Source organism: Phragmites australis, chromosome 12 (assembly GCF_958298935.1).
Source record: "Phragmites australis chromosome 12, lpPhrAust1.1, whole genome shotgun sequence".
Lineage (NCBI taxonomy): Eukaryota > Viridiplantae > Streptophyta > Magnoliopsida > Poales > Poaceae > Phragmites > Phragmites australis.
This window is the reverse complement of record NC_084932.1, coordinates 5,984,044-5,997,374: the sequence shown is the minus strand read 5'-3', so window position 1 is coordinate 5,997,374 and position 13,331 is coordinate 5,984,044. Positions and strand designations below refer to the sequence as shown.

At 51.1% G+C, this 13,331-nt stretch overlaps 1 pseudogene; it reads left to right on the top strand.

The window, feature by feature from the left end:
• Positions 1 to 1,393: 1,393 nt before the first annotated feature.
• LOC133886290 (serine/threonine-protein kinase TIO-like) lies at positions 1,394 to 6,097 on the top strand (annotated as a pseudogene).
• Positions 6,098 to 13,331: the final 7,234 nt, after the last annotated feature.

The following is a 13,331-nucleotide window of genomic DNA, read 5'->3' as shown; positions in this document are numbered from 1 at the left end:
AAAGAGAATGATTTTCCCATATCCAGTAAGCCTCTTCTCAATCTGGAAGCCAAAAAATTACTATGTTGATTAGCTATTATGAATTTTATCCTAACTTTTGTCATGCACAGTGAAGCACTTACCTCCTCGAGTGTATTCTGCAGGTCGTCTTTCTCATAATCCTTGGTGGTAAATGTGCTAAAGCTTGGGAAGTCATGGAACAGGAAGCGTTGTACAGCTTCCATCGCCTGCGCCGCTGCCATACCTGAGCATAATTCATTCATATTTTCAGATAACGCCATTTCTGAACAAAATCAATTCCTATCTTCAGATGATGCCATTTCTTAAAATTCCTATATTCAGATGATGTAACTGCTCCTCAGAGCCCCTCCACATCCCCAGGTAGTTACCACCCTCCCCATTTTTTGGCACCTGGCCCCTCCACTGTGCTCGCGGCACCCTGCCTTCACATTCACAACATACTCCGCCGTCATCGGTGGCGTGCTCGCCTATTCATCGGATTCCCCAACCCACCTCTCCGCCACACCACCACCTGGCAGCAGTCACCATCTGTGCCACGGACGCCCTCCATGCTCGCGCCATCTCCGCTCGCCGCCTTCCAGCCCCACCAGCGCGTCCAAGGCGCGGCGATCAATCACCACCCGCCGTGGCCACCATTCCCCGTGCAGTGCTCCCGCATGCCGACCCGCTCACTCGTGGCTCACCCCGCCCAATCAACAGAAAAACCTCAGGGATTCAGCCCAAAACCGTGAGAATTCTAACCCAAACGCGCGGCGATCACCGCCCACCGCAGCCACTGATTGGAGGCCACGGCTAGCCTCCCCGTGCTCCCGCCTGCCACCCCCGCCCATCCGTGGCCAATGATGCCCATTCAGTGGAGAAACCCTGCGAATTCGACCCCAAATTCCCCAAAACCTCGCGGATTCGGTCAAATAAGTTCACTACGATAAGCTTCCACACTCCAGATCACTCCCGATCACCCAAACAACAAAAAATCGGGACGGCGGATGGGGAGTTCGTACCTCCGTCCAGTAGAGGATCACCTCGTCGCCGGCGAGGCGGTTACAGAGGAGTGGGCGCTGGGCCGAGGCGAGCCGAAGAAGCAATCTCCAGAGAGGCAGGGACGAGCGCGAAGCGAAACGGCGGATTTAAACTCGAAATGTTCCTTCCTCTGGCAGGTGGGACCCAGTTAAAGTGACCCCACCTGTCAGAGTGCCTCCCTCCGTCCCGGTGGGTGCGGCCGTGGTCTCCGCCGGACGATCGTCGCCCACTGACTGGTTCCCACCAGTCAGCGAGCTTTGTTTGCTTCCTTTGGAATCGTCAGTGACTTCGCACTGGTGGGCCCAGCTGGCCCATGAGCCCATAAACCTACTCGTCTGCTACTCCCGAGAGGAGGCGGCGGCGGCGACTCCGGCCCGCGCCCGGAGAGGAGGGCTTGGTCGGGGGCCGGCGGGCGTGGCGGTGAGGCAGCCCGGGCCCTCGGCTCCTCCCCGTGCCGCCCTCACCTGCCTCCCGCCTGCTCGTGTGGCCGCGGCAGCGTCAGGATGCGACGGGGAGGCGGCTTTTAAACCTCAAAATCCAGCTCCAGTGAGTTCCTTTGCTAAAGCGAATGGCCTCCGAGGCATGGAGCTGTGGTGACGGCTGGATTGGAGGTAAAACTGGGTCCTTTCTTCCTTCACTAGAACTCTTATGCGAGAGTCTAATAGCTTCAGGTTCAGACATAATTTTAGGTTCTGCTGCAGCTTGTGAGGCATGGAAGGCTATTTGGTATCTAGCTCATGCTGTTGACATTATGTCTATTTTTGCACACCATTTTTCATTGCCACTCGCTAACTCATGGCGACAAGTTCACTCAAAGCTTGATGGTAAAATGCAAGAGCCAGGTTCAATGGCAGATTCAGACTCTACCAATCTGATAAAGATATTTGCCAAATCATTCATGGCTTCACGACCAATGCAGATTGCAGTTTACCGCTTCTTGAACAATGGTTTATAATCAGCTCTATGCTGTTCTTCAGGTGATTCTCCCATTCTTGTTGATCTACGAAGAGTGAAATAAATTATCCTTAGCTGAAGCCAAACAAAAAGTAATGTGGTTTCCAATGCAAGAAACAAAGTGGCAGTGTCTTGTAACTGAACTCACATCTTCTGTGTTGATTCTTAATGCACCTATGTTGCGTTTCAGCTTATCTGAAGGGCCTGTCTAGTCAACTTGTCTTTCTGTGCAATTATTTGTGGTCCATTGAATTCACCACCTGATGGCAATGAGGTAGAATATGGTGGAGATGGAACAATTGTCTGATATGTTTTTGTTGTTGTCACTGTGTAAATCGTATTTGAAGAAGATATCCAAGCAGAACAGCAATCAGAAATGCGAACTATCCAACCCTCATGCTCTAGTAGAGCACTGCTGTCTTGCATTAGCAACAATAGCTGTGTGTCTGAAGTCAGAGGGGAGATCTTCAGCTTCAGTTATACTAACGAGTTCCCAGAATAAACAGCGGTCCTGGCTTTCAGTTATTGCACACCTTTCTTCAGTCGATGATACAGTCAAGAGTTATCTGCAGCCACACTGTGCATCTGCAATGCTCACGTTGTCATCACTTGTTCGCTTAAATGGAAGGGAAACCAGATCCGCTCTTTGTGAAACTGCCCTTGCTTTATTTCCTCATATGTCAACACCGCACACGCTACTGAAGCTTTGGTTGTCTGATGGAAGTGAGGTACTCTGTAGACATAATGCTGGTCTGCTGGATCTATTTGGCCTTCGCAACGGAAGTATTGGACTGTTGGAGACAAGATTGAAATGGGGTGGGCCATTGGCTGTTGAACAAGCCTGCTCAGTCGGCATCTCACAGCTCCTAATTCGCTTGCTTAGTGATGGATTTTCAACAAGAGAATCTGATGAGAAAGATGTCTTTTGTTGACCACAGTGAATTGTCACCGTTGGGAGTTTTCTGGACCCTTTCCGGGCACTACGGTGAGATGTGAAAACACCGGCTAAAGAAAGGTCGTGCTCTCTCTAATCTTCACCAGTCGGTTCTTTCCGTAAGAACCTGTCAGTGGAAAAGATTGAATCTCGTTGGGTCGAAATGAATAACCTCCATTTTTCCTTTCATTTATTACAGATGTGACTGAAGGCTTTCAGCTAGATATATATCAAGCATTGTCGTCCAAGACAAAGTCAGTCTGCTTTATCCCGATGCCTTCCTGGTGGAGATTTCTGTGAAATCTTGTACAAAAGGGAACAATTAAAGCTTTTAACTGACTTGTTATCTGACATACACCTCAAGGCATTGGCGGCTTGGACAGGTTTCGGTGGTGGGAAGAGGGGAGTTTGGGAACTGATAAACTCTGTTGTTGATATTTTGGCATTTCCATTTGTCAGAGTGCAGAGTTCTCCAAACATGCCTCAGTACATTCAAGTTCTGCTAGAGGTCTGATTAGTTGACTCTGCTATTTTCTTTTTTATCAGTGAACATTTCCATCATTTTCTCTCTTTTTTCCAGGTTAGTTTTCCTCGCTGTATACTTCGTTGCCTTGACTGTATCAACATGGAAGGTCTAGCAAGGCCCTTGGCCGTTGTGACCAAAATGGTGGGCTACCGCTCCCTTGTTTTGCAGCTTCGTAAAGAAGGTCTTCTAAATCCAAGTAGAGTAGCAGCACTACTCGAGGGTCCTATTGCAAAGGAGATTTGCTTGATTTCCTTATGATAATTTCTTATCTTGCCTGGATGTCAAAAGTTTGTCATATCTTGGCTTTTTTTGCATTTGTCTTGGATGTTGAGGAAAGGTGTTATATTGTGATGTCCAAGCTTTGTTGGATATACAGATTGATATTACCACATTGTGCTTCTGCCCAGGACTTCTATAAACCCAATGATAAAGCTGGCCTTGTCAGATTTTTGAAGAACATTTTATCCAGTGAAGACCCTGATATAAGATCAAAAACTTGCAGTGCCATTGGCAACACGTGTCGCTACAGCTCCTTCTTGTATGTTGCACTTGTGAGGATTATTTATCTCTTTGCAGAATGCAGACTGAAATTGTATGCCAGAAATATTGACTTTGTTGTCAATATTTCTGGCAAATAAGGTGATTCAATTTGTGGTCTACAGATGTTCTGATCCTGACAAATGCACACGGAAAAGCTTGCATGTTTTACTGTATGTTTGTAAAATGCCTTCTAATGTTCTGAACTTCTATTAATAAACTTTAAAGAGGAGACCGGGATCCTACTATTGCTGAGACAGATTGAGCTACTCTATTAATTCTTGCCATTTCAGGTTGTCAGTGCTGCTTATCATAATGACACTCTGTATGAAGAACTCAACTCACTAAACTACTTCTTGGTTTTGAGCAGGATGAAACCAAAGGCAACGCTACATGCATACTTGTAATCTAGTGAGGAATTCTGATATGCGCTGTGAAGACGTAGTCTCCAAAGGCGCAATTCAGGTTTGTCAAGTGTGGGTATATAAATCTTCATGTTTTGTCATCTGCATCGAATGGCTTCTAATCCTACTATGGCTCAATAAACCATTAAAATGCTCTGGCCTTCTGTTGTACAAAATTGGATGACCTTAATTTATTCACGTGCTGATTAAAATCTGTTATGTCTCATCTCCTGACTTATTGTTCTGCAGGCTTTGCTGAGGATGGTCAGTAGTAACTTCAGTGTTGGCTGGAGCCCCTGCAGGAGAGAAGCTTTAATGGAATCGCTGCTAAGAATCGTGCTCTTTTTTTTAGAGAGAGGTACAAAACAGGACGTACATAACTCACTCACATCACAGGTACGCGTAAACACATACTATCACAGATCCTCACTAAACGCACGCCCCTAAACATACTATACCTACTGGGGAATTCATCGGTGTGCACCGCGTTCGCTCAAATCTAGAACGCAGGTGGGTGGGGCGGGGGAAAGAAACGCCCCACCAACGAGCTCCAGCTCCAGCGCTCGTACGCAGGCGCGAGGGTCGCGGCCGGGCATCTAACGCCCGACCCGACCGAACACGACCAACGCACGAACCACTGAGCTGAGCGCTCGTTCACGCTAAGAATCCTGCTCTTGCCTCCGCGCAAGATGTGCGACCATGCCAGCTGTAGGAACTTGCCCTGGTCTTCAGAGCTCCTGTCAGCCATTGTTCACCTCCGGCGGTCACCTGATCCAATGATATCCGAGCAACGTTTCTCCAGGCAGGCGCTGCGCAAGTGTTTCTACCCAGTGCATGATTATGCCACCGGCGTCCCAGCTCTGCAGATCCTTTTATGGAATTGTAATGTAGTACAGGTCTCATGGATGAACCTACCAAATTATGTTCGTATGTCAGTTTGTTTTCTTCTGAAAGTGGACGCAAGTATCAGTTTCCTACATTTCTTTACGGCAAGAGGAATAGCACAACAACAGGTTTGTAAGGGCGTAGATTGCAGAGGTCCATCGTGTGCAATATAGACATCAGTTTCGGTTAAAGGAATGAGATATGATGGTATTGAAATGAATAAGTACAGTATATTACCAGATGCATTTAGATTGCTCGGTTCAGACAACAGGAAAGCACGAAAAGACTGTGCTACAATAGTGGAGTCAAAACCAGCATGGACAAAATCATGTAAAACACAGAGCAAGATTAATTGTTCTATCCTATTATGTAGTAAATTCATAAGCAAATAGATCTTGGAACATGCATAATAGCAAATTACCTAATACTTCTCCTTATTGACGTCGGTTGTGGCAGAAGAATGAGCAGAGAAGTGAGGAAACTAATGAACAAAACAATATAGTAATTTATATTGAAGAGAAGTGAACCGGTGCACCTCCTTTCGAAAGGTGCACAAATTTCAAAGCAAATCAAAGGTAGAGATTAATTTTAGTTAATTATTATTTAAGGGGTAAATTAGGCATTCCGATGTAAAGATCTAATCGGGTAGGCCATCAACCCAAGCCCTAACCCAGCCCCTAATTTGTCCTAGCTCATTCCGTAGCGTGACATACATACTGCTAATCATCACTGAGCATAATACAAAATTGACTGACCGTGCATACCCTGTGTGTTATTCAGCCTGTAGTAAAGTTCTGTAACAAACTTGTTCCGTGATTGCCGCACCGATCAGTGGATTCTCTGCTATACTACAAGAGAAGATCATAAATACATTTTTACAATAAAATCAGATTTTAATGGTATGTATGTTCCCACTTTCATTGGGAATAATACTCTTGGCCAAAGACAAACCTACTGATGGTTTGGTGCCACAACGGTTTTAGTGGGTTTGTTTTGTTAGAATTTGATTTCAGTTAGTGATTAATTAGCAAATAAGTGTCTTCACCGAAGAAACATATTCTTTGGTGAAGAGAGACATCTCTCCAATAACACCTATATATATATATATATATATATATATATATATATATATATATATATTATTGAATCAATACAAAGAGTTTATTTCTACCTATTCTCTATTGTGATCTACTTCTCTACTTACAAAACGTTATCACGCACTTTAGTTCTCCACTGAGCATAAGCGCGGAGGAAAGACGCACACACGATTGTTCATTCGACCAATAGCGTCAACAAAAGAGACCGTGCCTCGGCCACACCCGAACAACAGAGGAAGCACACGGCCACGAGTACAATCATCGATGGACAACAATCGCCAAGAGAGAGCCACGAGATCAATCGATTCGCAGACACACGACGGCGGCGCTTCACATCCAACACAGAAGAGATACGGCAGACGCGTGCTCTCCGGCGACCGCACGAAGGTAGTGTCTATCAACGCCTGAGGCACGAAGGCCTCTCCACAACAGAGGTAAGCATGGCGAATCCGTTTCGCCTAACTCTGGTCTTACCCGTACTGCACATGTCGACGGAGACATCGATCATCCTTGTCTTTCCACTGCCGAACTGTACCCGCCATGGCCTTCGCCGTGCGCGTGCTCGTCGCCGTTGCCGTGTCACCGCTCCAGTGCACGGCCCTGCCACTCCTGCCTCGGCCACGCCGATTGCAACTGCTCCTCCGAGCATCGGCTCACAGCAGTGCGGCTTCAAGGCGGTCCTCGGCGACCACCCCATCTCCGACGGTGGTGCTCAACGCGATGCGGCAACGCACTTGCTTCAGCACCACACACCCATAGCCGCGACATGACCGATGTCCGGCGGCTGGAGGCTCTCCGGCGGCAGCCCCATAGCGACGCGGTGACGCATCCGCATAGGAGCCGCTCACCACGGAGGCGCGGCTTTCGTCCCGGCGGTCGCGGCTGCTTTGCGCGACATCGGCGACGCGGGCCACTCCCATCTCCGGCGACGCGGCCTTCATTCCCGCCGGCTCGGATCCGGCCCATCTCCGGCGGCGGCACCATGGTAGTCCATGGAGACCATCACACGCACGGCTGGCTCGGCTCCGGCCCCTCTCCGGCTTGCCGGCCCTCTGGTGGCGGCGGCCCATGTGGCGGAGGCGGCAGCACAGTGGGGCAGCACAGTGGGCCGGCCTCTCCTCTCTCTTATACGACGTGGGGAGGGGAGGTGCCCGCACGGGCCTTGGGCCAAAAGACCAGATGGGCCAGAGCCCAAGTTATCTCGGCCCACAAGCCGAGAACTCCTGTTGACTAGCTATTTTTTTAAAACAAACCTCGGGTTCTTCGTACTTATAGCCACATCAAATGTTTGCTGATTACAGTACTATCAATTTATATTTTAGCCCTTATTTTTAACTGCAATTATGTTCAGTATTATTTTATGTGTAAATTGATGTTTCAGATTCTGTTTTATTTGAAAATTTGTTATGTATCATATGTTTGTCTTTGTGCATTCCCTATAATATACCATTATATTTACAACTTTGTTTTTGCAATTAAAATTCTATTTCTTACAAAAACACTTATTAATTCAATCAAAATTAAATAATACAAATTAAATGATTACTCATTCACTTGATATAAACATAATGTTCCAAACCTTTGCATAATAGTCATACACAAGGTAATACCTTAGTACTACTGCGGATCTACACTATATCCAACACAGTGATTATCCTCAACGTGCGTACCCAATATCAAATTTGGAACAAAGATTTACACCTTTTCAGGTGATTACCTTAATTCATATCTCATGTTGACCATACACAAGGTAGTACCCAAGTACTACCGCGGGATCTACGCTATATTTACCATATAATGACTATCCTCAACATGCGTACCCAATTTGTGTATGAATTAAATAATCTCTGCACCATTTTGTTGATTATCTTTAAAGTGTTAACACAAGATTTGCATGACACAAGGCGATAGGGTTTATGATATCTACTGCATAGTTACAGATTATGCCTTCACTACTGAGAGGTCTACACCATTTAGGTGACTACCTTCAACGTGTTAGCAACATACTTGAGGTCTACACTATATAATTCAAGTCTCAACTTGACTTTACAAATTTTTCATCATTATTACAATATTACCATGAACAGTTGGCCCCCGAGTACCCGGAGTTCCCCGAGGACCTGAGAAGAGATGAATCCGGGAGAGGGTGCTCGGGGCCAAGAACAGTTGGTTCCCGAGTACCTAGAGTTCCCCGAGGACCTGAGAAGCCCCTTGCCGGTGTCCCACAAGGGCTCCACGGTGAGGTGTCAATCGGTGGGAGGCCCGATGCTGCATTTAAGAGGGAGCGTGGCCTGTCACATCAAACCACTCCCCCCACGCCTGTCGTACTAAGTACGTCAGTCCCTACCACCGCCTGGCAGGAAGGCGTGGGGATATTTAATGCGACGGGTCCCATCGCACGTCACCCTGCGGGGCCCATAAAGGAAACGGCTTGAAGATATCGTCGCTGGGCTCGAGGCGTATCGCCTGCCACCCTGCCGCGTCAGACCGTGTCAGATCTGCTTTGACCGGACGGGCATACGGGGGTATTCAGCGTTTGCCCGGTGGGCCCCCCTGCGCCTGCTAAAGTTGGGGGCGTAATGACCGATGGGACCGTCCAAGGGCGCATTTTCAACCCTTGTAACATCAAACTATAGTCCCATAATGGTTGTTTTCCATTTATGGCTTACGGAAACTTGTGCCCTTGATTTGGGCACGCCAAGCCTCCCCCGGTAGGATAAAAGGGGGGTACTTCGTAGAAGGACAGGCTGATAGAAGTCAAGCAAGATGAAAACCGAAACTCAAGACTTAAACAAAAAATCTTGTAACACAGAGATCCAAAGAAAGGCATTCCAAGAGCATTAATAGCACATCAGACACACATGAGTAGGGTATTACGATCCGTGCGGCCTGAACCTATCTAAAATCCCTTGAGCATTTACTCCTACTAGTTGACGATCATCTGTCCTGCCTAGATCTCATACATTCGCATTAATCCTACGTACAAGGTAGATCCAGAATCAGCCCCCCGGCCGAATCTCAAAGGGGGTCCCTCAGGATCCCCGCTTGCGGTGTTCATCCACTGACAGCTGGCGCGCCAGGTAGGGGGTTGCATCCCTGAATCCGCCTCATTTTTTGCAGGAAAAATGGCAGGCGGACATCGTCTTCAGCGCACTGGCTCAAACTTGAGTGAAGAAATGGACAACGTGGCCCAGGAGGCCCCGGCTCCTGCTGTTCCTCAGCAGCAATAGCAGTCAGCTCGTACGATACCTCCCTACATCGGGGACAATGGCGCTGGGCCCAGTAGGGCCGCGGCCACTGCGGGCGGGCTGCCAAACCCACAGCAAGTGGCAATCGCCCCTACCGCAAGGTTGGCGTCCGGACAACGCCGGGCGCCGCTACGGCGTAAACTCACCTTTGGTGACGCCAACCTTGGGAGTGCTTTGCTTGCGACGCAAGCACTCCTTAGGCACCCACCTGTCCAGGGCAGCGGGGGAAACACCGGAGGGCCGTTGGCTGCGGGAGGTGGTCGACTTGGTGGGAACAGCTCACCGGCATGTACTTGGTGAAAGTTCCCGTGCCTCCTCCCACCACGGTGCAACAAGAGCCAGACCATCTTCGGGTGGAGACAGAACCGACCGGAGGGGCTCTAGACAGAGTGCCGCCCCCTGGTCACAACAGGAGCTCAGGATCTCTGCTTGCACCTCAATGAGCGGAGGGCCGTTGAGGATGTGCGCGTTACTCTCGAGCACCACCGGGAGTCCCGGCGCGAGGCTGAGGCAGAGGACCAAGCTTCCTCTATGCCGGCCCGCGACCGTCGGGGTTCCCCGGCGCGTCGGCGCTCGCCCCCCAGGGGCACGGCTGGCGCCGTGGGATACGGCACGGGCTGCCGTGCGTTCACCACCGAGCTCCGCCGGGTCAACTAGCCCACGAAGTTCTAGCTAGAACTACCGGAGAAGTACGATGGGTCCATCGACCCCGTCGAGTTCCTCCAAATCTACACCACCGTCGTCCAAGCAGCGGGCGGAAATGAAAAGGTGATGGCCAACTACTTCCACGTGGCTTTGAGAGGCTCTGCCCGCTCTTGGCTTATGAACTTACCCCCAGGATCTATTTGCTCCTGGGATGACCTGTGCCACCAGTTTGTGGCTAATTTTCAGGGCACTTTCACGGGCCCCGGCTTGGAGTGCGACCTCCATGCCGTCAAGCAACAGGAGGGGAAACGTTGAGGCGATTCATACAGCGTTTCAGCCAGGTCTGCAACACTATTCCACATATCACCCCCCACGCCATCATTGTTGCCTTCCGGCAGGGCGTCCGCGACGAGCGGATGCTTGAGAAGCTAGGTACGCACGAGGTCGAGACCACTGCGGAGCTCTTCACATTGGCCGACAAGTGCGCCAAGGCGGTGGAAGCTCGGGCGTGGCACGTTTCGCACCCCGAGCAACCCGCACCCGGCAAAGCAGGTCCTTCCCGCTTCGACAAGTGGGAAAAGAAAAAGAGGAAGAAGCGCGACGCTACCCCCGTCCTGCCGGCAGAAGGCGCTGCCCGCAGGCCGGCACGCCCGGCGGCTGTTGACAAAAAGCCCACTCCCACGAGGCCCAAGCCGGGAAAATGGTGTGAAATCCACCAAATCGACTGGCACGACCTCACTGAGTGCCGATCAGTCAAGGGTCCCGTGGAGCAGCGCCAGAAGGAGCACGAGGAGCGCCGCAGGGGTGGCGATGACAAAGCCACCCCCGAAAACCAAGAGCTCAGGTTTCAAAAGCCCGAGCACACCGTTGCCTTCATCGACGGAGGCGTGTACATGCCCTCCTCTCGTCGCTGTGTTAAGACAATGCGGCGTGAGGTGTGCTCGGCAACCCCAGGCGCTGCGGCCGCGAGGCCCCTCAAGTGGTCGGAGACCCCGATCACCTTCAGTTAGGCAGACCATCTCGTGAGTACTGCAGGGGTGGGAGACTGCCTCTGGTAGTGTCCCCCACCATCTGCAATGTGAAGGTCAGTCGAGTGCTGATCGGTGGGGGTGCAGGCCTGAACCTCCTGTCCCAGGAGGCATTCAAGAAGCTGCAGGTGCCTTCGAAGCGCCTAAAGCCGTCCCTCCCCTTTTATAGGGTGACACCGGGACACACGCTGCCCCTCGGGTAGGTCGAGCTGCCCGCCACTTTCGGGAGCTGGGACAACTTCCGGACGGAGAACGTCGTCTTCGATGTCACGGAGGTCCCTCTCCCCTACAACATAATCCTCGGGCGCTCGCCAGGTTTGTGGTGGCGACACACTACGCCTACCTCACAGTCAAGATGCCAGGCCCTGCCGGACTCATCTCCGTGCCCGCTGAAACCGGCAGCACTGTCTCCTGCACCGAGAAGCTATGCTCGGCCTTGGTCTCCGCTCCAATCGAGGTCGAAGGACACCCAGTGGGCCCAGGACCCTCTTCATCCAAACCCCGACTCGCCGCCTACGCCTCCATCCCCACAAAGGAGGTCGTGGTGGGCGAAGACTTGTCCCAGGTCATCCGAATCGGTGGTGACCTCGGCGACAAATAGGAAAGCATGCTCGTCGCCTTCCTCCGGGCTAACGCTGACGTGTTTGCATGGCAGCCATCAGATATGCCCGGGATCCTTAGGGAGGTGGGGATCCCTAGGGAGGTGATTGAGCACAACCTTGTTGTGCGCCCAGACACACGACCGGTGAGGCAGAAGATCCGCCGGTAGGCGCCCAAGCGTCAGGAGTTCATCCGGGAGCATGTTGACAAGCTCGTCGACGCCGGCTTCATCTGAGAAGTTCTCCACCCAGAGTGGCTTGCCCAAAAGATCCTTTTCCTTTGTCGATTCCACCGCGGGGTGCGATCTTTTGTGTTTTCTAGATACAAATTCGGGTTATCACCAAATTCGCATGGCCAGGCAGGACGAAGAAAAAACATCTTTTATTTCCCTGGTGGGGACTTACTGCTATGTGTCAATGCCTTTTAGTTTGTGCAATGCTGGATCTTCATTCCAGCAGGCCGTGCGCATTACCCTTAACACGCAGGTTGGTCGCAACGTCGAAGCTTATGTCGACGACATCGTGGTCAAGTCCCGAGGACGGGCCACCCTGCTGGAAGATTTGATCGAGACTTTCAATAGTCTCCGCACCACCCGCTTGAAGCTCAATCCCGAGAAGTGAGTCTTCGGGGACCCGCCGGCAAGCTCCTCGGCTTCTTGGTTTCCAGCCAGGGAATAGAGACCAACCCCGAGAAGATCCGGGCCATCGAGTAGATGCGTCCCCCGGCTCGACTCAAAGAGGTCCAGCGCCTCGCTGGGTGCATGGCGGCCCTGGGGCACTTCATCTCCAAGCTCGGGGAGCAAGGGCTCCCACTCTTCAAATTGCTGAAGAAGACCGGTCGTTTCGACTGGACACCAGTGGCCGAGCAGGCCTTCCAAGACTTGAAGAAGTTTACCGCCCGTACTGGTGGCCCGCACCAAGGGCAAACCTTTATTGCTCTACATTTCGGCCAATCCTCAGGTTGTAAGCATGGTACTGGTGGTGGAGCATGACGAGTGATTGGGGCAAGGTGCTGGATCCGAGCTCCCGGCCGCCCCCAGCAGCCTACAGGTCTCGTGGCCCCTCCCGCTCAGGGAGTCGGGCCCGAGACCTCGGCCGACCCCGACCACTGTGTCGAGCTCGGGGGATGTGACAAGCCCTCGGGTTAGGCCGCAGTCGGGGCCCGCCGGATACAGCGACCGGTGTACTTCGTCAGTGAAATCCTCCGAGACGCCAAGACAAGATACCCCCAAGCCCAAAAGATGCTTTATGCAGTGCTCATTGCTTCCAGGAAGCTGCATCACTACTTCCAGGCGCACAAGGTCTCGGTGGTGATCACATACCCACTGGGGTCGATCCTGCAGAACCGAGAAGGCACTGGGCGTATCGTCAAGTGGGCGGTCGAGCTCGCAGAATTCGATCTGCACTTCGTCAGCCGCCAAGTGATCAAAAGC